The sequence below is a fragment of the Oncorhynchus mykiss genome, unplaced genomic scaffold (assembly GCF_013265735.2).
Source record: "Oncorhynchus mykiss isolate Arlee unplaced genomic scaffold, USDA_OmykA_1.1 un_scaffold_421, whole genome shotgun sequence".
NCBI lineage: Eukaryota > Metazoa > Chordata > Actinopteri > Salmoniformes > Salmonidae > Oncorhynchus > Oncorhynchus mykiss.
In genome coordinates, this window is record NW_023493868.1 from 77069 (window position 1) to 103545 (window position 26477).

The 26477-nt window shown below is 39.4% G+C and overlaps 2 long non-coding RNA genes and 5 other non-coding genes across 7 annotated transcripts; all 7 read right to left on the reverse strand.

Annotated features, from left to right (window-relative positions):
- Positions 1-341: 341 nt before the first annotated feature.
- trnap-ugg lies at positions 342-413 on the reverse strand. The gene has a single exon. It is a non-coding gene; the product is annotated as a tRNA-Pro (tRNA).
- Positions 414-1276: 863 nt separating this feature from the next.
- trnap-ugg lies at positions 1277-1347 on the reverse strand. Its single transcript has one exon. It is a non-coding gene; the product is annotated as a tRNA-Pro (tRNA).
- Positions 1348-2210: 863 nt separating this feature from the next.
- Positions 2211-2282, reverse strand: trnap-ugg. Its single transcript has one exon. It is a non-coding gene; the product is annotated as a tRNA-Pro (tRNA).
- A 582-nt stretch (positions 2283-2864) lies between these two features.
- Positions 2865-23664, reverse strand: LOC118956450. The gene is made up of 2 exons (XR_005046000.1): positions 14784-23664; positions 2865-13093 (listed from the first exon to the last, which is right to left on the reverse strand). It is a non-coding gene; the product is annotated as an uncharacterized LOC118956450 (long non-coding RNA).
- Positions 13434-13505, reverse strand: trnap-ugg. The gene has a single exon. It is a non-coding gene; the product is annotated as a tRNA-Pro (tRNA).
- A 411-nt stretch (positions 23665-24075) lies between the features above and the next one.
- Positions 24076-26343, reverse strand: LOC118956451. Its single transcript, XR_005046001.1, has 2 exons — positions 26001-26343; positions 24076-24313 (listed from the first exon to the last, which is right to left on the reverse strand). It is a non-coding gene; the product is annotated as an uncharacterized LOC118956451 (long non-coding RNA).
- Positions 24653-24724, reverse strand: trnap-ugg. The gene has a single exon. It is a non-coding gene; the product is annotated as a tRNA-Pro (tRNA).
- Positions 26344-26477: the final 134 nt, after the last annotated feature.

Consider the following 26477-nt stretch of genomic DNA (forward strand, 5'->3'; position numbering starts at 1 on the left):
CTTCAGAAACGGTTTGACCTACAAAATAGTTTGCCCATTCTTTGGAAAGGGGAGACTCTCACAAACCAATGCTGTTCTCAGTTTTTGCTCTACGACCCCCACAAGTGTCAAGGACTCGTCTGAAGGTAACCTATGTCCCGGTAAAAGGACAGGTTTTTTAACCAAGGAAGAAATTAATACATGTTGTGCGATGCTGAACCCACTAGTGCAGAGCACAATGGATTAGCAGTCCATTGCCTTAATCACTTGTCCACCTGGTCCTGCGCTCCAGTGGTAGCAGTCGCCCCTCCAACCAGTTGCCCAAGATCCGCCTGTCTCACATTGTTAAAGGCTCTTCAAAAGGGCTCGTCCGGGATTTGAACCCGGGACCTCTCGCACCCAAAGCGAGAATCATACCCCTAGACCAACGAGCCATTTATTTCAAGACATTGTTTTGCAGTCGCCAGCAATGACGGTGAGAATATGCATTGACAGGTCGATGTTGCCAGGCCACAGTGGATCACGTGAGTGTTGGTGGTATACTTGTGAGCATAGCTATCTTCCAAGCAGTTGACCAGGTTTCAGTTCAAATACTCTGTAATTCATCTCCTGAGTCTTTCAGATTCAATCTTCATTAGCTGTAACAGCAAGAAACAAATGAAGAAAGAGCTAAATGTAGATTTTAACAATTAAAAAGTAGACATCAAAATCAATTGGATCTCATTTCATTTGATCCGATTGACGCACCGGTATGTGAATAAAAAAACAAAAAAACATTGGAATCTCTCAGTTTTAAATTAGAAATGTCACACATTTTGCACTGGATGCTTCTCAGTCCTACCATAACTGCTGATGTTACACCTCTGCATTTTTGGTGAAATGTGGCAGAGCGAGAGCAATGTTTGTCAAAACATGACACATCCCTAAAATCTGTCTTCTCATACAAATGTCTATAGCTTCAGAACGGTTTGACCTACAAAATAGTTTGCCCATTCTTTGGAAAGGGGAGACTCTCACAAACACAATGCTGTTCTCAGTTTTGCTCTACGACCCCCACAAGTGTCAAGGGACTCGTCTGAAGGTAACCTATGTCCCGGTAAAAGGACAGGTTTTTTAACCAAGGAAGAAATTAATACATGTTGTGCGATGCTGAACCCACTAGTGCAGAGCACAATGGATTAGCAGTCCATTGCCTTAATCACTTGTCCACCTGGTCCTGCGCTCCAGTGGTAGCAGTCGCCCCTCCAACCAGTTGCCCAAGATCCGCCTGTCTCACATTGTTAAAGGCTCTTCAAAAGGGCTCGTCCGGGATTTGAACCCGGGACTCTCGCACCCAAAGCGAGAATCATACCCCTAGACCAACGAGCCATTTATTTCAAGACATTGTTTTGCAGTCGCCAGCAATGACGGTGAGAATATGCATTGACAGGTCGATGTTGCCAGGCCACAGTGGATCACGTGAGTGTTGGTGGTATACTTGTGAGCATAGCTATCTTCCAAGCAGTTGACCAGGTTTCAGTTCAAATACTCTGTAATTCATCTCCTGAGTCTTTCAGATTCAATCTTCATTAGCTGTAACAGCAAGAAACAAATGAAGAAAGAGCTAAATGTAGATTTTAACAATTAAAAAGTAGACATCAAAATCAATTGGATCTCATTTCATTTGATCCGATTGACGCACCGGTATGTGAATAAAAAAACAAAAAAACATTGGAATCTCTCAGTTTTAAATTAGAAATGTCACACATTTTGCACTGGATGCTTCTCAGTCCTACCATAACTGCTGATGTTACACCTCTGCATTTTTGGTGAAATGTGGCAGAGCGAGAGCAATGTTTGTCAAAACATGACACATCCCTAAAATCTGTCTTCTCATACAAATGTCTATAGCTTCAGAACGGTTTGACCTACAAAATAGTTTGCCCATTCTTTGGAAAGGGGAGACTCTCACAAACACAATGCTGTTCTCAGTTTTGCTCTACGACCCCCACAAGTGTCAAGGGACTTGTCTGAAGGTAACCTATGTCCCGGTAAAAGGACAGGTTTTTTAACCAAGGAAGAAATTAATACATGTTGTGCGATGCTGAACCCACTAGTGCAGAGCACAATGGATTAGCAGTCCATTGCCTTAATCACTTGTCCACCTGGTCCTGCGCTCCAGTGGTAGCAGTCGCCCCTCCAACCAGTTGCCCAAGATCCGCCTGTCTCAAATTGTTAAAGGCTCTTCAAATGGGCTCGTCCGGGATTTGAACCCGGGACCTCTCGCACCCAAAGCGAGAATCATACCCCTAGACCAACGAGCCATTTATTTCAAGACATTGTTTTGCAGTCGCCAGCAATGACGGTGAGAATATGCATTGACAGGTCGATGTTGCCAGGCCACAGTGGATCACGTGAGTGTTGGTGGTATACTTGTGAGCATAGCTATCTTCCAAGCAGTTGACCAGGTTTCAGTTCAAATACTCTGTAATTCATCTCCTGAGTCTTTCAGATTCAATCTTCATTAGCTGTAACAGCAAGAAACAAATGAAGAAAGAGCTAAATGTAGATTTTAACAATTAAAAAGTAGACATCAAAATCAATTGGATCTCATTTCATTTGATCCGATTGACGCACCGGTATGTGAATAAAAAAACAAAAAAACATTGGAATCTCTCAGTTTTAAATTAGAAATGTCACACATTTTGCACTGGATGCTTCTCAGTCCTACCATAACTGCTGATGTTACACCTCTGCATTTTTGGTGAAATGTGGCAGAGCGAGAGCAATGTTTGTCAAAACATGACACATCCCTAAAATCTGTCTTCTCATACAAATGTCTATAGCTTCAGAACGGTTTGACCTATGTAGTGGCAAATCGGTTCAAATATGACACAACCAAGAACTTTGTGAAAATCAATATAGACTTTTAATACAACAGTATCATAAGCCGGAGCGGTCCGCGGAACACACACACTTTTTCAGAGCCCTCGCTCTGAGTTATACACCTACCATATAAGTCCCTCCCATATGCAAATTAAGTTACATCCCAATCCGTGCTTCCTGCTTGTTCAGCCCAATAACACCCCCATCTGCTTTCCATTAGATCCTAATGGTGACAAGACCCTTGCTTTGACCCTTCACTCAGCTTAATGCGTTCTCCTGTTTGTGTGTTATCTAGGGTCAGCAGACTATGTGTCTCTTCTGTTTTTAGCATGCTCAGCTATACTAAAAATACTATACATTCCCCTTTCCTGTGGCCTGTGTTCATACCCTGTAATTAACTCCATGTGTCCCTTTTGGTGTCTTTCATCTCCTTTAGCTTTAGGGTGCCTAGCTGTTCTGGTCGCCTTCTCTTCATATGGTTGTCTAAGATCAAACAGACTTGTCTCCTGTGATGTGATTGATGTCTGTAATCCATCAATTGGTCCTTTGGCTGACCCCCTCCTTAGATAACCTCTGACCTTTGTATGTCCAGCTGCCCTAGGTGTTGCCCTCTCCCATGGCCCCACTCTGGCTTCCTGTCCTATACAATAGACAATGTACCTTACCAGAATGGCAAATGCCATTATATAGGACAATATATTTATCCATATATGTACCTAATTTCTCCCACATAACCCCCCTCTGGTGCTTTAATAAGCACCAAAAACTTAAAAAGGACATATGGAACATAATATCAACAGTCGATTATCAAAAAAAATATTTTTAAATAAAAAAATAAAAAATAATTAAAAAATAAAACTTCCTAATCACCTACACCAAACATCTCTAGTATTTCATAAGAGTAAAATATCTAGTTCGGTATAGAAACAAAAAATAATACATTATCTTTTGTTAAAGCATGAGCATGTAAATACATAACCTTGTCTGAGGTTCTCAGCTACGCAAAAAATAAAAATATATATAATAAAGCAATGAGTCAAATAATAAATTGAATATGAGAAAACACTAGGCCTCCATGCAGTTACAAAATAAAATTGACACATCATTCTAAATTTAAGCTTTCCACATGATTCTCCCTCTCAGACACCTCTCCAACAACCGTGATACCATCAATACCAATCTCTGTTAGAAGATTAAGGACATGGTCCGTAGACACTTGTAACCGGGATATCCCACTGTTACCTACATGTTTTTAAATATAACCTAGCATTTTAGAAGGCAAAACTAACTTTTAATTAAAAGAAACCAGATATATTCATTGATATACCTATAAAAACATTTGACAAAACATACTAAAACACAAGGCCGTGAGCAAAAGTAGACCTTACATAACACCTCTTGTACTTACTACGGAAATGACCCTTTTTGTGGATATGCATCAGTTGACTTTCTTATGAATTTGGAATGACAGCATAACTGTCCATTTTCATCAGTATAGTGGCCTGGCCTACCCGGCACAGGATCAACTATCACCGGAGTGTCAGCTCTACTTACAAACATCTGTTTAACCGTTGTCTGGATCACAAGTGATTTCACCCAGGGTAAAACACAACAAAATACAATACCCAGAGCCAATAACCCCCCTTCCAGCATAAAGGCCGTCCTAGCAAACATGGCTCCCTATTTCCCCAATGCTAAGTCCAACCAATCCCAAACATGAGAGTCCACCCCAGCATTTTTCTTAACCTCTTTTCTTAACCCTTTAAGTTTAGCCATAGCGACAGCAAAGAATCCATTAGGCGCAGTGTTATTGGGAATAAAGGTGCAACAATCATCCCCGAACATAACAAACTCCACCCTTCTCTGCAAAAAGCCAATTGAGAGCCTGTCTATTTTGGCAAGACATTTTACTGGTATCCTGTACCTATTCCCCCAACGCCGTTAAAGCCGAGTCAGTATAGTTAATGAATCTCTGTTGGTTATAGTATATGTAATTAATCCACTCTAAGTTCTTATTTGATGTTATCCACAAAAATTAAGATTCAAATCCAGATTTAACTTCATCTCTTGCCTTGAACTCCCAACCCAGTCTAATTTAATATGGTTCTGCCTCTAGTGCTCCCTCGAGCAATCCTACATTCTATGTCACACAAGGGAATGTAGTATTTTCTCTGAATATTGAACATTTTACATTTAACGCATTCTTCAAATGATGCAGGTTCAGGTACTATCAAAAGATCAGACAAAGGTGATTTTCTACACAAAATACAATTGTCCCTCCTATGTTTATTTCTGCTGTATACTTAGCCTAATCGTACCACTCATTCTTCACTATTCATTTCATGTGGTGTCCTTGAGTGGTTCAGAGTCTGGTATGTCTGTGTCTGTCATCTTTGCAATGTTCTTATCTTGAGGTAGGTCATTAAAGTTAGTCAAAAAGTTCAAAATGTCAGTAAAGAACCCTCCTGGTTCTGATGCTTTCTAGCTACCACAGGCTCTTCCTGTTTAGGTATTGGCGTAAGACCAATTCTGAATGACTGAGGAACTACTCCCTTCAGCCAATCTTGTTCTCATTATTTCACCTATTAATTCTTCACCTTCAACTGGTTCAATCTGATTCATGGTGAGCACCCACTCGTCTACTTCTTTGGTTAACGTCAGGTCACATCCTTTTGAGTCCCAAATGACTTCTCTCTTCGTTCGATTATATGTCCATCCACCGAATGCAATCTCCGGTAAGGGTTTGATCCTTTTGTCTTCTATTCTTCTGTTTCAGTTATATGTTGAGGTGGGACAGAGATTCTAACCTTGTCAGTCTTTTTAGATTGTTTGACTGGTTCCTCTCTTCTCTTCCTGTTTCCACCCTACATCTTGATTGTGCGTGAGTCTGTTGTTGCTATTCTAGCGTTCACTGTTACTTCTGTTATGTCAATATCATTGTTCTTCTATGGGTCTAACTTCAATTGTTCATTATGGAGACAATTCAAGAGCTGAAAAGTCAATTTTGGGGAAATCCCCATTTCTTTCATCTTGCAAGATTTCTCCTTCTGCTCTTGGTAAGGCTTCTCCTCTGCTTTCTTCACTTGTTGTTCCTGATAAGGCTTCTCCTCCACTCTCTTCGCATGTTGTTCCCTCCTCAGCCCGAACTGGGCTTCCATCTGGGAAGGCGTCCATTTCAGGGAAGAGATGTTCCCCTTCTTTAGGCGATACCTCGGGGTCCCACTGTAGAAGGCTTCCGTCAACAAAGCCTGCCCCAACAAGTATATCATCAGGAGTGGCAGACATGTTACCCCCTCCCACTTCTGGGCTTTCTGGCCATACTGGAGGAAACTTTGGTTGTTTGTCTCTTTTCTTTTCAGGCTCTTTTTCCCTGGTCGGTTCTTCTGAGTGTGTTAGCCGATGCACTCGTTGTATCTGGTCTGCCATTTTCTTGATTCCTCCCCGGCGCTTTGATCGATTCCGCTGCTCCTGCTCCCTCCGGGGTCCCTTCTGGTGAATCAGCATCCTCTGTGTCCTCATCTCTGTATGGTTGTGTCCTTCTCTCCGTCGGGACTCGGGTGCAGTGGTTTAGATGATACCACGTCTTGCTTCCTTTCACTTGGACGGCCGTGTTTGTGGCTGTTGCCACCTCGTAGGGTCCTTCCCTCCTCGGCTGATCCCACTTCCTTCGGAACACTCAAACGTAGACTCGATCTCCTGGTATCACTGGGAGAGATCCTTCTGGTCCCCTTGGATCATCAGATGTGGAACCTCTCATCCTGGTTCAGATTTCTGCCTTCTTTCTGTGGGGCATTCATACTTAGAGACTTATGGCCTCTGTTCTATGATTACACCATACATTCTCTTACTTCCATCACTCATCACACAAACTGACATTCCAGCTGAAGCTGGAGAACACTTCTCCATCTGGTTTCCTAAACATAAGACTTGGAAAACAAAGGACAAAACATAACAGTATTGACAATGTTATGTGTTATGCATGACTGTATTAATGAATACTGAAATCTGAGACCATGACAATTCCCACTCTCTCTTCACCTGACTCTATGCCTCCAGGATACTTTTCTGCTGGACTCCACAAAAATGGAGGCCCTAATTGGCTTCCTCGTGCTTTCATCCAGTCTTCCCCTTTCGGCCGCAGGTTCTGAGAGGTGTTCCCAAACCATGTCATTTTTTACTTAGTTCCCCATCTGCTCTGTTTCAACTGATAAACATGTGCATAACCTTAAATCAACATTATTGCTTCTTAAAGTAATTCAACACGGAATGGGCTTCCACATTGAGCCTTCAACATGTGGTTTAGAGTACAACTACCCTAACATATATCCTTATTCACATGATACATTATCAAATAAAACAAATAACCCCCAAACTCAACCCAGTATGTCTACAGTAGAATCTAGTCTCTCTCTTTTGTTTTGTTTCACGTCCTCTGTCATGGTGTTTTCAAGCTCACCCATTATTCAGCTGGACTTTACTTCTTGTGAGACTTATGCACCCACCAAAGAGAGACATGACAATCTTTACCACTGCAGGTGCTGTAAGAAGTATATCCCCAGCCCGATGTATCTTGATGTACACTCAGTCTCCAGAATTCAGCCTATGCCCTTCCATCTGGCCTCTTATGTGCTGTTTTTTCCTGAGGACATACACACTAACACATGGGTTATTTCCTGACAACAGACTTTCTTCTTATAGCAGGATCACTAAATCTTAATTTTTAAATAACAGCCCTATGTAAACATTCTGTCTTAAATACCTGGCCTCCTGCCACAAAAATATTCATAATGATAGCCAAATTATGGTCCCTACCGTAACTGCTGCAAGAATTGCATGTAATCAGTCAAGTGTTTTCTAGTTGGAAGAATATCCAATCCTAACAAAACTAAGTCCTAAGCTTCTTCAAAATGCCACTACTTATTACTTTTACCATAATCTAGGTGTGTGTAATGTTCTATCTACTTTTAGAATTGTCCCTATATTTTTACAAGACCAACTGTCCTTCCTTTTCTGTGAATTATCTTGTCTATCAATATACACTGTTTCTAGAAATAACACCCCCCCTTGTTACCATAACCTTCATATGAGCCCCCAATGTAGTTACAGTTTTTCTAACCCATAACACATAAGTCACTACTTCTAATTTCCTTCCATAGTTTGATACATACTTAAACATTCTCAAATCATTTTTAGTCAATTTATATCAGTCCCTCCTCAGGAAAAATATACACTCTTATTTTCCTCAAACCAAAAATAAATTGACCAAACAAGAAAAATGGTAAAGTAAATTATAATAACTGCATATTTGCTATAAATTACCACTATTTGTAATGTCTTCTTCATCCTTGGGTGTTATCACACAACAGACTATACTTTTTATTAAATTACTTATTACTCCAATTACAATGATATTGTAAAATAAAAGAAACAAAAACCTTTAATTTAATATTCTGCAAGTTCTGTCAATCAACCTGTCTCAGGATTAGTTTCCAGAGCTTCCCTAGGCCTAGTAAATTTAAACAGTCCTATATTCAAAACATAACTAAATGTTGTTTATTAATTGTCCAACCCAATATTCAAAATAACAGTCCTTAGTGCTTACTTTAACTCAAATTTGACCTTCTCAATTCAATTCATCATCCCTTTAATAATTAACATTTTACTAAAAACTTTTAGTACCAGTAATATCTATTTTACCATGCACCCTTTTACCTCTGTTTTTCTGTCATGAGTGGCCTAGTAATAAAAGGTCATTATCCCAATCCCCTTTAGTCTTTCTTCTCCCAGTACATATCATTCCAGATACAGTTCACAGGTCATCAGACACAGTTGTCCCACACTATTCAGCCAGTAGGGTGGGTTTGAGTTTCACACCCACTTGGTGTTATGATAGTCTCTCCCAAGCATTAATGCAGTCTGACATTACATTTCCATGATAACTCCCTTATTCTACTAGCGATCTCTCAGATGAGTTACAGATTATGTAGTTATCATCATAACCCTTGCAGAAACCCCCACTCCAATAACCTATTTGGAGTAACTGTTATCCCTTGTTTACATATATTTCCATTTTATATGTAGCATGAACAAAGCACATTTTGTATTTACCCAAAGACCATAACCCCAGGGAACTGATATGTTCTCCTATAACCCCATGTTAAATAAAAATAAACCTATTTGAATAACTAGTCAATTCAAGATTACAACTCTTCATCTTTTTCCCAAGGAAATAATGGAATTTCAAAGTGATTGTACACTTTGAATAGAGACTGGTGTTTCTCAATCATTTTATAATTAAATCCCACTTGTTCCAACAATTTCTAGTGAAGTTGATCAATCTTCAAGGGAAATTCTTAGGGTTCAGGGCATTTGACACCATTAAAATGTTTCCACTCTCCTTTCTTTAGAAACAACCCAAATACATTTTCAAAAACATTTCCATCCTTCTGCATACCCAATTTGAAACTGAACTGAAAAAACCCTTCCAAAGGAAACCCACTATCGCATATAGGCCAAGAATACACATGAGCCGGCCTCACTTATCCGAAACTCCAGTTATAGCCTTAACCAGATACTAAGATTTTTAGTGGCCAAAATATCTCTAACTGCTTTCCTCAGTACTACAGTTTCCAATGACATTTTGACCAGAGAACATGTAACCCCTTTTTTTCTGGAAAAGAAATGTACATTTCGTTAACATTCACCATGCCACCCTCTAAATCAGCAAGCTAATAGTATTACATATACTAAAATCCCCTTACATTTCCCGAGCATGCGACAGAAGCTCCAGCCATACACAGAACGCACAATTCCCCCCTGCTCGGCCATCTGTATCCTACCCTTAGAAATTGAATACACCCATACTCTACAATTTGCTTTTCTTCTAACTATTTTTACCACGCTTGTGATTTTTCATATACGTTTATTTTCCGTATTTTGACGCTAATAACAACTTCTCCACGCATTTTATCACCACTGAAACCGCCATTTTAATGCAAAACGACTCCGAGTGGGGCTATTTGTAAATTACATCGGTACCTTACTATAAGTTAGGTAAAACGTGATCTAGTACGTATTTCATCACATAAACTGTACTCTCTATGAACCACTTTTTGATTAATCAGAGACTATACACCGCTTGGTGAAAACTTCATTCGTACTAACCTTAGAACGATCAGTTGTTGTTCTTTTAAAACGGGTGTAAATTCCTGTATTTCTGCATTCTCTGCTATCGCATTCCAGTGTCATCTTACACTAATTTTCCCCCACACTAGTTAGCCCTGCTCTACAACTTCTTACACTTCCCCCATCGTAATGTATTTCTGATGATATAATGTTAATTAACATTAAAACGCTGGTAAGTTAAGCTTCTTGTTATAGTTTTATGTGATCGTTCCAATTCATTATTTTATTTATCCTGTTTACCGGGTAATGTTGCCCTACATTGTAGCAAACCGCTCCTTCATATTCAAATCGAATTGGTAGAATTAACGTGCGCTTCTTTCAGCGACTCTATGGCTTTATTAAATTTCGCTATCTCTATATTCCCGGGAGAAACAGTCCATTTGTTTCCATGCCACTATTTATTTTTCCTAAACTCTCCCATCGCATTATATACTTTATTTACTATTTTCCAAGGTAGATCTACCCTACTTTCTCAAATAATAATTTATTAGTCACATCACTTAATACCTCCTATTAAAACCTACTCTATAATGTCTACAACTGTATTACTGAATACTACAGAAGCCTTAATGTCTTATTCTAGTACAGCACCTCAAATATCACTGTGTTTTTATCTTTGCTTATACTATTACTTTAACTTTATTCAATGTATTAAATCCTATTTCATATAATTTTCCTTCTAATTCAGCTTATTTATAATGTCTGCACTTTCTTATCTCTTTATTTATCCGCTTGCTATATTCTCTCTTAGCCTATTTTACTGTTTAATTCCTGAGGCTATTTTTAAATTGCAGCCTCCTATTTCGTTTACAGGGCTCGTGATATTTTTAATGTGTTCTAGACTTCTATTTTCATGCAATTCTCACTTTTGCCTAGATTTATTTTAACCAGTATATTTTAGTTTATCTGTATATTTTTAAGTTATTTCTTCCTACTTCGCATCCGTTTTATACTATCCATGCCTTGTTTAATACCTCTTTTTAACACCTATTGTAATTTTTACAATGGTCTTTTAACTCATTATCCAGTCAATGTTTTATGCTTATGTATAACTTATCTTGCCCAATATTTATCGATTTCGTTCCTCTTCCCAGTGAGAGTTAAATGCGCTCTCTTTCTCAAATTACACTTAGTTAACTGTCAGAGAGGCCTGCGCATTCCCAGTTGGTCACAGACACACAGCCTGTTCTTCCTCTTCTTTCTAATCTGCTCATTCATCACAAATAATTATATTACAGCATTCATTCAATCCTTTTGTCTTTACCTAAAAACAAAACAGTTTATTACCTAACTTAATTCACTTCCTCTACATAAGCTGGTATTATCCTATAGGATTTTTCACGCATACCCTTCGTTTTTACCTAAAAACGACCTATAGTTTATCCCCTAGTTTAATACACTTCCTCTACATAAACTGGTATTATCCTATAGGATTTTTACGACATGACGAGACTACTGTCTAATCGGATCAGCTTGTCTTCATATCCTATTCATCCACCCCGTATTGATCTTTATTCTACGTTAGAGCAATATCGTGGCGCGACCTACTGATTTATAAACCCCCGTTTAGCTAGACGGAGCGTTTTATATTCGCAGGATTTCCTTTTTCAGTTGAACGTCGCACAATCAGGCCAGCGTTCTTTCTGTGTTTTAAATATTCACCCGTACAGACCTTCATTTCAAAGCGGTAGCCATGTGTATTTATTTTCTAAATACTCATCCGTACAGACCTTTTCCTTGAAGCGGTAGCCATGAATGTTTATCTATCTACTTATCAATAAAGTAGCCTACCCATTCAGTCCTTCAGCTAAATATTTTGAAGCGGTATCGCAGGATTACTTATCAATAAAGTAACCTACCCATTCAGACCTTCTGGTAAATATTTTGAAGCGGTATCGCAGGACTTCTATAACTACTTATTTTATTCAAACCTTATAAGCAGATAGCTGTAACCCTGTGCCCAATCCCAGCCCCAACATGCCAGAATAACACACCCTACACCAGCGAAGTTCACAGCCCCCACCTACTTACTCACTAGACATGCATGCACATTCATTATACAATTTCCAAGCTTACACACATGCATGCAAATTCATTGAATTTCAAAAAGTTCTTTCGTTTCTATAGTTTTTAGGAAATTTGAGAGAGAGAGACCTACTTGACGCTCCTCTTGCTGAGGCAGGATCTCTGAAGCGATCTACGCAAACATTTCACTGTTGTCTTACCTTAGCTGGGTGGCCACCCTTGTTTGCCCAGATCGTCCAAAGATCCCGCTGCCAGCCAAGAACGTTATTCAGTCCCTAATTCTCCTGGCAAGCTCGCCAATTATGTAGTGGCAAATCGGTTCAAATATGACACAACCAAGAACTTTGTGAAAATCAATATAGACTTTTAATACAACAGTATCATAAGCCGGAGCGGTCCGCGGAACACACACACTTTTTCAGAGCCCTCGCTCTGAGTTATACACCTACCATATAAGTCCCTCCCATATGCAAATTAAGTTACATCCCAATCCGTGCTTCCTGCTTGTTCAGCCCAATAACACCCCCATCTGCTTTCCATTAGATCCTAATGGTGACAAGACCCTTGCTTTGACCCTTCACTCAGCTTAATGCGTTCTCCTGTTTGTGTGTTATCTAGGGTCAGCACACTATGTGTCTCTTCTGTTTTTAGCATGCTCAGCTATACTAAAAATACTATACATTCCCCTTTCCTGTGGCCTGTGTTCATACCCTGTAATTAACTCCATGTGTCCCTTTTGGTGTCTTTCATCTCCTTTAGCTTTAGGGTGCCTAGCTGTTCTGGTCGCCTTCTCTTCATATGGTTGTCTAAGATCAAACAGACTTGTCTCCTGTGATGTGATTGATGTCTGTAATCCATCAATTGGTCCTTTGGCTGACCCCCTCCTTAGATAACCTCTGACCTTTGTATGTCCAGCTGCCCTAGGTGTTGCCCTCTCCCATGGCCCCACTCTGGCTTCCTGTCCTATACAATAGACAATGTACCTTACCAGAATGGCAAATGCCATTATATAGGACAATATATTTATCCATATATGTACCTAATTTCTCCCACACCTACAAAATAGTTTGCCCATTCTTTGGAAAGGGGAGACTCTCACAAACACAATGCTGTTCTCAGTTTTGCTCTACGACCCCCACAAGTGTCAAGGGACTCGTCTGAAGGTAACCTATGTCCCGGTAAAAGGACAGGTTTTTTAACCAAGGAAGAAATTAATGCATGTTGTGCGATGCTGAACCCACTAGTGCAGAGCACAATGGATTAGCAGTCCATTGCCTTAATCACTTGTCCACCTGGTCCTGCACTCCAGTGGTAGCAGTCGCCCCTCCAACCAGTTGCCCAAGATCCGCCTGTCTCACATTGTTAAAGGCTCTTCAAAAGGGCTCGTCCGGGATTTGAACCCGGGACTTCTCGCACCCAAAGCGAGAATCATACCCCTAGACCAACGAGCCATTTATTTCAAGACATTGTTTTGCAGTCGCCAGCAATGACGGTGAGAATATGCATTGACAGGTCGATGTTGCCAGGCCACAGTGGATCACGTGAGTGTTGGTGGTATACTTGTGAGCATAGCTATCTTCCAAGCAGTTGACCAGGTTTCAGTTCAAATACTCTGTAATTCATCTCCTGAGTCTTTCAGATTCAATCTTCATTAGCTGTAACAGCAAGAAACAAATGAAGAAAGAGCTAAATGTAGATTTTAACAATTAAAAAGTAGACATCAAAATCAATTGGATCTCATTTCATTTGATCCGATTGACGCACCGGTATGTGAATAAAAAAACAAAAAAACATTGGAATCTCTCAGTTTTAAATTAGAAATGTCACACATTTTGCACTGGATGCTTCTCAGTCCTACCATAACTGCTGATGTTACACCTCTGCATTTTTGGTGAAATGTGGCAGAGCGAGAGCAATGTTTGTCAAAACATGACACATCCCTAAAATCTGTCTTCTCATACAAATGTCTATAGCTTCAGAACGGTTTGACCTATGTAGTGGCAAATCGGTTCAAATATGACACAACCAAGAACTTTGTGAAAATCAATATAGACTTTTAATACAACAGTATCATAAGCCGGAGCGGTCCGCGGAACACACACACTTTTTCAGAGCCCTCGCTCTGAGTTATACACCTACCATATAAGTCCCTCCCATATGCAAATTAAGTTACATCCCAATCCGTGCTTCCTGCTTGTTCAGCCCAATAACACCCCCATCTGCTTTCCATTAGATCCTAATGGTGACAAGACCCTTGCTTTGACCCTTCACTCAGCTTAATGCGTTCTCCTGTTTGTGTGTTATCTAGGGTCAGCAGACTATGTGTCTCTTCTGTTTTTAGCATGCTCAGCTATACTAAAAATACTATACATTCCCCTTTCCTGTGGCCTGTGTTCATACCCTGTAATTAACTCCATGTGTCCCTTTTGGTGTCTTTCATCTCCTTTAGCTTTAGGGTGCCTAGCTGTTCTGGTCGCCTTCTCTTCATATGGTTGTCTAAGATCAAACAGACTTGTCTCCTGTGATGTGATTGATGTCTGTAATCCATCAATTGGTCCTTTGGCTGACCCCCTCCTTAGATAACCTCTGACCTTTGTATGTCCAGCTGCCCTAGGTGTTGCCCTCTCCCATGGCCCCACTCTGGCTTCCTGTCCTATACAATAGACAATGTACCTTACCAGAATGGCAAATGCCATTATATAGGACAATATATTTATCCATATATGTACCTAATTTCTCCCACATAACCCCCCTCTGGTGCTTTAATAAGCACCAAAAACTTAAAAAGGACATATGGAACATAATATCAACAGTCGATTATCAAAAAAAATATTTTTAAATAAAAAAATAAAAAATAATTAAAAAATAAAACTTCCTAATCACCTACACCAAACATCTCTAGTATTTCATAAGAGTAAAATATCTAGTTCGGTATAGAAACAAAAAATAATACATTATCTTTTGTTAAAGCATGAGCATGTAAATACATAACCTTGTCTGAGGTTCTCAGCTACGCAAAAAATAAAAATATATATAATAAAGCAATGAGTCAAATAATAAATTGAATATGAGAAAACACTAGGCCTCCATGCAGTTACAAAATAAAATTGACACATCATTCTAAATTTAAGCTTTCCACATGATTCTCCCTCTCAGACACCTCTCCAACAACCGTGATACCATCAATACCAATCTCTGTTAGAAGATTAAGGACATGGTCCGTAGACACTTGTAACCGGGATATCCCACTGTTACCTACATGTTTTTAAATATAACCTAGCATTTTAGAAGGCAAAACTAACTTTTAATTAAAAGAAACCAGATATATTCATTGATATACCTATAAAAACATTTGACAAAACATACTAAAACACAAGGCCGTGAGCAAAAGTAGACCTTACATAACACCTCTTGTACTTACTACGGAAATGACCCTTTTTGTGGATATGCATCAGTTGACTTTCTTATGAATTTGGAATGACAGCATAACTGTCCATTTTCATCAGTATAGTGGCCTGGCCTACCCGGCACAGGATCAACTATCACCGGAGTGTCAGCTCTACTTACAAACATCTGTTTAACCGTTGTCTGGATCACAAGTGATTTCACCCAGGGTAAAACACAACAAAATACAATACCCAGAGCCAATAACCCCCCTTCCAGCATAAAGGCCGTCCTAGCAAACATGGCTCCCTATTTCCCCAATGCTAAGTCCAACCAATCCCAAACATGAGAGTCCACCCCAGCATTTTTCTTAACCTCTTTTCTTAACCCTTTAAGTTTAGCCATAGCGACAGCAAAGAATCCATTAGGCGCAGTGTTATTGGGAATAAAGGTGCAACAATCATCCCCGAACATAACAAACTCCACCCTTCTCTGCAAAAAGCCAATTGAGAGCCTGTCTATTTTGGCAAGACATTTTACTGGTATCCTGTACCTATTCCCCCAACGCCGTTAAAGCCGAGTCAGTATAGTTAATGAATCTCTGTTGGTTATAGTATATGTAATTAATCCACTCTAAGTTCTTATTTGATGTTATCCACAAAAATTAAGATTCAAATCCAGATTTAACTTCATCTCTTGCCTTGAACTCCCAACCCAGTCTAATTTAATATGGTTCTGCCTCTAGTGCTCCCTCGAGCAATCCTACATTCTATGTCACACAAGGGAATGTAGTATTTTCTCTGAATATTGAACATTTTACATTTAACGCATTCTTCAAATGATGCAGGTTCAGGTACTATCAAAAGATCAGACAAAGGTGATTTTCTACACAAAATACAATTGTCCCTCCTATGTTTATTTCTGCTGTATACTTAGCCTAATCGTACCACTCATTCTTCACTATTCATTTCATGTGGTGTCCTTGAGTGGTTCAGAGTCTGGTATGTCTGTGTCTGTCATCTTTGCAATGTTCTTATCTTGAGGTAGGTCATTACAGTTAGTCAAAAAGTTCAAAATGTCAGTAAAGAACCCTCCTGGTTCTGATGCTTTCTAGCTACCACAGGCTCTTCCTGTTTAGGTATTGGCGTAAGACCAATTCTGAATGACTGAGGAACTACTCCCTTCAGCCAATCTTGTTCTCATTATTTCACCTATTAATTCTTCACCTTCAACTGGTTCAATCTGATTCATGGTGAGCACCCACTCGTCTACTTCTTTGGTTAACGTCAGGTCACATCCTTTTGAGTCCCAAATGACTTCTCTCTTCGTTCGATGATATGTCCATCCACCGAATGCAATCTCCGGTAAGGGTTTGATCCTTTTGTCTTCTATTCTTCTGTTTCAGTTATATGTTGAGGTGGGACAGAGATTCTAACCTTGTCAGTCTTTTTAGATTGTTTGACTGGTTCCTCTCTTCTCTTCCTGTTTCCACCCTACATCTTGATTGTGCGTGAGTCTGTTGTTGCTATTCTAGCGTTCACTGTTACTTCTGTTATGTCAATATCATTGTTCTTCTATGGGTCTAACTTCAATTGTTCATTATGGAGACAATTCAAGAGCTGAAAAGTCAATTTTGGGGAAATCCCCATTTCTTTCATCTTGCAAGATTTCTCCTTCTGCTCTTGGTAAGGCTTCTCCTCTGCTTTCTTCACTTGTTGTTCCTGATAAGGCTTCTCCTCCACTCTCTTCGCATGTTGTTCCCTCCTCAGCCCGAACTGGGCTTCCATCTGGGAAGGCGTCCATTTCAGGGAAGAGATGTTCCCCTTCTTTAGGCGATACCTCGGGGTCCCACTGTAGAAGGCTTCCGTCAACAAAGCCTGCCCCAACAAGTATATCATCAGGAGTGGCAGACATGTTACCCCCTCCCACTTCTGGGCTTTCTGGCCATACTGGAGGAAACTTTGGTTGTTTGTCTCTTTTCTTTTCAGGCTCTTTTTCCCTGGTCGGTTCTTCTGAGTGTGTTAGCCGATGCACTCGTTGTATCTGGTCTGCCATTTTCTTGATTCCTCCCCGGCGCTTTGATCGATTCCGCTGCTCCTGCTCCCTCCGGGGTCCCTTCTGGTGAATCAGCATCCTCTGTGTCCTCATCTCTGTATGGTTGTGTCCTTCTCTCCGTCGGGACTCGGGTGCAGTGGTTTAGATGATACCACGTCTTGCTTCCTTTCACTTGGACGGCCGTGTTTGTGGCTGTTGCCACCTCGTAGGGTCCTTCCCTCCTCGGCTGATCCCACTTCCTTCGGAACACTCAAACGTAGACTCGATCTCCTGGTATCACTGGGAGAGATCCTTCTGGTCCCCTTGGATCATCAGATGTGGAACCTCTCATCCTGGTTCAGATTTCTGCCTTCTTTCTGTGGGGCATTCATACTTAGAGACTTATGGCCTCTGTTCTATGATTACACCATACATTCTCTTACTTCCATCACTCATCACACAAACTGACATTCCAGCTGAAGCTGGAGAACACTTCTCCATCTGGTTTCCTAAACATAAGACTTGGAAAACAAAGGACAAAACATAACAGTATTGACAATGTTATGTGTTATGCATGACTGTATTAATGAATACTGAAATCTGAGACCATGACAATTCCCACTCTCTCTTCACCTGACTCTATGCCTCCAGGATACTTTTCTGCTGGACTCCACAAAAATGGAGGCCCTAATTGGCTTCCTCGTGCTTTCATCCAGTCTTCCCCTTTCGGCCGCAGGTTCTGAGAGGTGTTCCCAAACCATGTCATTTTTTACTTAGTTCCCCATCTGCTCTGTTTCAACTGATAAACATGTGCATAACCTTAAATCAACATTATTGCTTCTTAAAGTAATTCAACACGGAATGGGCTTCCACATTGAGCCTTCAACATGTGGTTTAGAGTACAACTACCCTAACATATATCCTTATTCACATGATACATTATCAAATAAAACAAATAACCCCCAAACTCAACCCAGTATGTCTACAGTAGAATCTAGTCTCTCTCTTTTGTTTGTTTCACGTCCTCTGTCATGGTGTTTTCAAGCTCACCCATTATTCAGCTGGACTTTACTTCTTGTGAGACTTATGCACCCACCAAAGAGAGACATGACAATCTTTACCACTGCAGGTGCTGTAAGAAGTATATCCCCAGCCCGATGTATCTTGATGTACACTCAGTCTCCAGAATTCAGCCTATGCCCTTCCATCTGGCCTCTTATGTGCTGTTTTTTCCTGAGGACATACACACTAACACATGGGTTATTTCCTGACAACAGACTTTCTTCTTATAGCAGGATCACTAAATCTTAATTTTTAAATAACAGCCCTATGTAAACATTCTGTCTTAAATACCTGGCCTCCTGCCACAAAAATATTCATAATGATAGCCAAATTATGGTCCCTACCGTAACTGCTGCAAGAATTGCATGTAATCAGTCAAGTGTTTTCTAGTTGGAAGAATATCCAATCCTAACAAAACTAAGTCCTAAGCTTCTTCAAAATGCCACTACTTATTACTTTTACCATAATCTAGGTGTGTGTAATGTTCTATCTACTTTTAGAATTGTCCCTATATTTTTACAAGACCAACTGTCCTTCCTTTTCTGTGAATTATCTTGTCTATCAATATACACTGTTTCTAGAAATAACACCCCCCCTTGTTACCATAACCTTCATATGAGCCCCCAATGTAGTTACAGTTTTTCTAACCCATAACACATAAGTCACTACTTCTAATTTCCTTCCATAGTTTGATACATACTTAAACATTCTCAAATCATTTTTAGTCAATTTATATCAGTCCCTCCTCAGGAAAAATATACACTCTTATTTTCCTCAAACCAAAAATAAATTGACCAAACAAGAAAAATGGTAAAGTAAATTATAATAACTGCATATTTGCTATAAATTACCACTATTTGTAATGTCTTCTTCATCCTTGGGTGTTATCACACAACAGACTATACTTTTTATTAAATTACTTATTACTCCAATTACAATGATATTGTAAAATAAAAGAAACAAAAACCTTTAATTTAATATTCTGCAAGTTCTGTCAATCAACCTGTCTCAGGATTAGTTTCCAGAGCTTCCCTAGGCCTAGTAAATTTAAACAGTCCTATATTCAAAACATAACTAAATGTTGTTTATTAATTGTCCAACCCAATATTCAAAATAACAGTCCTTAGTGCTTACTTTAACTCAAATTTGACCTTCTCAATTCAATTCATCATCCCTTTAATAATTAACATTTTACTAAAAACTTTTAGTACCAGTAATATCTATTTTACCATGCACCCTTTTACCTCTGTTTTTCTGTCATGAGTGGCCTAGTAATAAAAGGTCATTATCCCAATCCCCTTTAGTCTTTCTTCTCCCAGTACATATCATTCCAGATACAGTTCACAGGTCATCAGACACAGTTGTCCCACACTATTCAGCCAGTAGGGTGGGTTTGAGTTTCACACCCACTTGGTGTTATGATAGTCTCTCCCAAGCATTAATGCAGTCTGACATTACATTTCCATGATAACTCCCTTATTCTACTAGCGATCTCTCAGATGAGTTACAGATTATGTAGTTATCATCATAACCCTTGCAGAAACCCCCACTCCAATAACCTATTTGGAGTAACTGTTATCCCTTGTTTACATATATTTCCATTTTATATGTAGCATGAACAAAGCACATTTTGTATTTACCCAAAGACCATAACCCCAGGGAACTGATATGTTCTCCTATAACCCCATGTTAAATAAAAATAAACCTATTTGAATAACTAGTCAATTCAAGATTACAACTCTTCATCTTTTTCCCAAGGAAATAATGGAATTTCAAAGTGATTGTACACTTTGAATAGAGACTGGTGTTTCTCAATCATTTTATAATTAAATCCCACTTGTTCCAACAATTTCTAGTGAAGTTGATCAATCTTCAAGGGAAATTCTTAGGGTTCAGGGCATTTGACACCATTAAAATGTTTCCACTCTCCTTTCTTTAGAAACAACCCAAATACATTTTCAAAAACATTTCCATCCTTCTGCATACCCAATTTGAAACTGAACTGAAAAAACCCTTCCAAAGGAAACCCACTATCGCATATAGGCCAAGAATACACATGAGCCGGCCTCACTTATCCGAAACTCCAGTTATAGCCTTAACCAGATACTAAGATTTTTAGTGGCCAAAATATCTCTAACTGCTTTCCTCAGTACTACAGTTTCCAATGACATTTTGACCAGAGAACATGTAACCCCTTTTTTTCTGGAAAAGAAATGTACATTTCGTTAACATTCACCATGCCACCCTCTAAATCAGCAAGCTAATAGTATTACATATACTAAAATCCCCTTACATTTCCCGAGCATGCGACAGAAGCTCCAGCCATACACAGAACGCACAATTCCCCCCTGCTCGGCCATCTGTATCCTACCCTTAGAAATTGAATACACCCATACTCTACAATTTGCTTTTCTTCTAACTATTTTTACCACGCTTGTGATTTTTCATATACGTTTATTTTCCGTATTTTGACGCTAATAACAACTTCTCCACGCATTTTATCACCACTGAAACCGCCATTTTAATGCAAAACGACTCCGAGTGGGGCTATTTGTAAATTACATCGGTACCTTACTATAAGTTAGGTAAAACGTGATCTAGTACGTATTTCATCACATAAACTGTACTCTCTATGAACCACTTTTTGATTAATCAGAGACTATACACCGCTTGGTGAAAACTTCATTCGTACTAACCTTAGAACGATCAGTTGTTGTTCTTTTAAAACGGGTGTAAATTCCTGTATTTCTGCATTCTCTGCTATCGCATTCCAGTGTCATCTTACACTAATTTTCCCCCACACTAGTTAGCCCTGCTCTACAACTTCTTACACTTCCCCCATCGTAATGTATTTCTGATGATATAATGTTAATTAACATTAAAACGCTGGTAAGTTAAGCTTCTTGTTATAGTTTTATGTGATCGTTCCAATTCATTATTTTATTTATCCTGTTTACCGGGTAATGTTGCCCTACATTGTAGCAAACCGCTCCTTCATATTCAAATCGAATTGGTAGAATTAACGTGCGCTTCTTTCAGCGACTCTATGGCTTTATTAAATTTCGCTATCTCTATATTCCCGGGAGAAACAGTCCATTTGTTTCCATGCCACTATTTATTTTTCCTAAACTCTCCCATCGCATTATATACTTTATTTACTATTTTCCAAGGTAGATCTACCCTACTTTCTCAAATAATAATTTATTAGTCACATCACTTAATACCTCCTATTAAAACCTACTCTATAATGTCTACAACTGTATTACTGAATACTACAGAAGCCTTAATGTCTTATTCTAGTACAGCACCTCAAATATCACTGTGTTTTTATCTTTGCTTATACTATTACTTTAACTTTATTCAATGTATTAAATCCTATTTCATATAATTTTCCTTCTAATTCAGCTTATTTATAATGTCTGCACTTTCTTATCTCTTTATTTATCCGCTTGCTATATTCTCTCTTAGCCTATTTTACTGTTTAATTCCTGAGGCTATTTTTAAATTGCAGCCTCCTATTTCGTTTACAGGGCTCGTGATATTTTTAATGTGTTCTAGACTTCTATTTTCATGCAATTCTCACTTTTGCCTAGATTTATTTTAACCAGTATATTTTAGTTTATCTGTATATTTTTAAGTTATTTCTTCCTACTTCGCATCCGTTTTATACTATCCATGCCTTGTTTAATACCTCTTTTTAACACCTATTGTAATTTTTACAATGGTCTTTTAACTCATTATCCAGTCAATGTTTTATGCTTATGTATAACTTATCTTGCCCAATATTTATCGATTTCGTTCCTCTTCCCAGTGAGAGTTAAATGCGCTCTCTTTCTCAAATTACACTTAGTTAACTGTCAGAGAGGCCTGCGCATTCCCAGTTGGTCACAGACACACAGCCTGTTCTTCCTCTTCTTTCTAATCTGCTCATTCATCACAAATAATTATATTACAGCATTCATTCAATCCTTTTGTCTTTACCTAAAAACAAAACAGTTTATTACCTAACTTAATTCACTTCCTCTACATAAGCTGGTATTATCCTATAGGATTTTTCACGCATACCCTTCGTTTTTACCTAAAAACGACCTATAGTTTATCCCCTAGTTTAATACACTTCCTCTACATAAACTGGTATTATCCTATAGGATTTTTACGACATGACGAGACTACTGTCTAATCGGATCAGCTTGTCTTCATATCCTATTCATCCACCCCGTATTGATCTTTATTCTACGTTAGAGCAATATCGTGGCGCGACCTACTGATTTATAAACCCCCGTTTAGCTAGACGGAGCGTTTTATATTCGCAGGATTTCCTTTTTCAGTTGAACGTCGCACAATCAGGCCAGCGTTCTTTCTGTGTTTTAAATATTCACCCGTACAGACCTTCATTTCAAAGCGGTAGCCATGTGTATTTATTTTCTAAATACTCATCCGTACAGACCTTTTCCTTGAAGCGGTAGCCATGAATGTTTATCTATCTACTTATCAATAAAGTAGCCTACCCATTCAGTCCTTCAGCTAAATATTTTGAAGCGGTATCGCAGGATTACTTATCAATAAAGTAACCTACCCATTCAGACCTTCTGGTAAATATTTTGAAGCGGTATCGCAGGACTTCTATAACTACTTATTTTATTCAAACCTTATAAGCAGATAGCTGTAACCCTGTGCCCAATCCCAGCCCCAACATGCCAGAATAACACACCCTACACCAGCGAAGTTCACAGCCCCCACCTACTTACTCACTAGACATGCATGCACATTCATTATACAATTTCCAAGCTTACACACATGCATGCAAATTCATTGAATTTCAAAAAGTTCTTTCGTTTCTATAGTTTTTAGGAAATTTGAGAGAGAGAGACCTACTTGACGCTCCTCTTGCTGAGGCAGGATCTCTGAAGCGATCTACGCAAACATTTCACTGTTGTCTTACCTTAGCTGGGTGGCCACCCTTGTTTGCCCAGATCGTCCAAAGATCCCGCTGCCAGCCAAGAACGTTATTCAGTCCCTAATTCTCCTGGCAAGCTCGCCAATTATGTAGTGGCAAATCGGTTCAAATATGACACAACCAAGAACTTTGTGAAAATCAATATAGACTTTTAATACAACAGTATTCATAAGCCGGAGCGGTCCGCGGAACACACACACTTTTTCAGAGCCCTCGCTCTGAGTTATACACCTACCATATAAGTCCTCCCATATGCAAATTAAGTTACATCCCAATCCGTGCTTCCTGCTTGTTCAGCCCAATAACACCCCCATCTGCTTTCCATTAGATCCTAATGGTGACAAGACCCTTGCTTTGACCCTTCACTCAGCTTAATGCGTTCTCCTGTTTGTGTGTTATCTAGGGTCAGCACACTATGTGTCTCTTCTGTTTTTAGCATGCTCAGCTATACTAAAAATACTATACATTCCCCTTTCTGTGGCCTGTGTTCATACCCTGTAATTAACTCCATGTGTCCCTTTTGGGTCTTTCATCTCCTTTAGCTTTAGGGTGCCTAGCTGTTCTGGTCGCCTTCTCTTCATATGGTTGTCTAAGATCAAACAGACTTGTCTCCTGTGATGTGATTGATGTCTGTAATCCATCAATTGGTCCTTTGGCTGACCCCCTCCTTAGATAACCTCTGACCTTTGTATGTCCAGCTGCCCTAGGTGTTGCCCTCTCCCATGGCCCCACTCTGGCTTCCTGTCCTATACAATAGACAATGTACCTTACCAGAATGGCAAATGCCATTATATAGGACAATATATTTATCCATATATGTACCTAATTTCTCCCACACCTACAAAATAGTTTGCCCATTCTTTGGAAAGGGGAGACTCTCACAAACACAATGCTGTTCTCAGTTTTGCTCTACGACCCCCACAAGTGTCAAGGGACTCGTCTGAAGGTAACCTATGTCCCGGTAAAAGGACAGGTTTTTTAACCAAGGAAGAAATTAATGCATGTTGTGCGATGCTGAACCCACTAGTGCAGAGCACAATGGATTAGCAGTCCATTGCCTTAATCACTTGTCCACCTGGTCCTGCACTCCAGTGGTAGCAGTCGCCCCTCCAACCAGTTGCCCAAGATCCGCCTGTCTCACATTGTTAAAGGCTCTTCAAAAGGCTCGTCCGGGATTTGAACCCGGGACTTCTCGCACCCAAAGCGAGAATCATACCCCTAGACCAACGAGCCATTTATTTCAAGACATTGTTTTGCAGTCGCCAGCAATGACGGTGAGAATATGCATTGACAGGTCGATGTTGCCAGGCCACAGTGGATCACGTGAGTGTTGGTGGTATACTTGTGAGCATAGCTATCTTCCAAGCAGTTGACCAGGTTTCAGTTCAAATACTCTGTAATTCATCTCCTGAGTCTTTCAGATTCAATCTTCATTAGCTGTAACAGCAAGAAACAAATGAAGAAAAAGAGCTAAATGTAGATTTTAACAATTAAAAAGTAGACATCAAAATCAATTGGATCTCATTTCATTTGATCCGATTGACGCACCGGTATGTGAATAAAAAAACAAAAAAACATTGGAATCTCTCAGTTTTAAATTAGAAATGTCACACATTTTGCACTGGATGCTTCTCAGTCCTACCATAACTGCTGATGTTACACCTCTGCATTTTTGGTGAAATGTGGCAGAGCGAGAGCAATGTTTGTCAAACATGACACATCCCTAAAATCTGTCTTCTCATACAAATGTCTATAGCTTCAGAACGGTTTGACCTATGTAGTGGCAAATCGGTTCAAATATGACACAACCAAGAACTTTGTGAAAATCATATAGACTTTTAATACAACAGTATCATAAGCCGGAGCGGTCCGCGGAACACACACACTTTTTCAGAGCCCTCGCTCTGAGTTATACACCTACCATATAAGTCCCTCCCATATGCAAATTAAGTTACATCCCAATCCGTGCTTCCTGCTTGTTCAGCCCAATAACACCCCCATCTGCTTTTCCATTAGATCCTAATGGTGACAAGACCCTTGCTTTGACCCTTCACTCAGCTTAATGCGTTCTCCTGTTTGTGTGTTATCTAGGGTCAGCAGACTATGTGTTCTTCTGTTTTTAGCATGCTCAGCTATACTAAAAATACTATACATCCCCTTTCCTGTGGCCTGTGTTCATACCCTGTAATTAACTCCATGTGTCCCTTTTGGTGTCTTTCATCTCCTTTAGCTTTAGGGTGCCTAGCTGTTCTGGTCGCCTTCTCTTCATATGGTTGTCTAAGATCAAACAGACTTGTCTCCTGTGATGTGATTGATGTCTGTAATCCATCAATTGGTCCTTTGGCTGACCCCCTCCTTAGATAACCTCTGACCTTTGTATGTCCAGCTGCCCTAGGTGTTGCCCTCTCCCATGCCCCACTCTGGCTTCCTGTCCTATACAATAGACAATGTACCTTACCAGAATGGCAAATGCCATTATATAGGACAATATATTTATCCATATATGTACCTAATTTCTCCCACATAACCCCCCTCTGGTGCTTTAATAAGCACCAAAAACTTAAAAAGGACATATGGAACATAATATCAACAGTCGATTATCAAAAAAAAATATTTTTAAATAAAAAAATAAAAAATAATTAAAAAATAAAACTTCCTAATCACCTACACCAAACATCTCTAGTATTTCATAAGAGTAAAATATCTAGTTCGGTATAGAAACAAAAAATAATACATTATCTTTTGTTAAAGCATGAGCATGTAAATACATAACCTTGTCTGAGGTTCTCAGCTACGCAAAAAATAAAAATATATATAATAAAGCAATGAGTCAAATAATAAATTGAATATGAGAAAACCACTAGGCCTCCATGCATTACAAAATAAAATTGACACATCATCTAAATTTAAGCTTTCCCAAATGATTCTCCCTCTCAGACACCATCTCCAACAACCGTGATACCAATCAATACCAATCTCTGTTAGA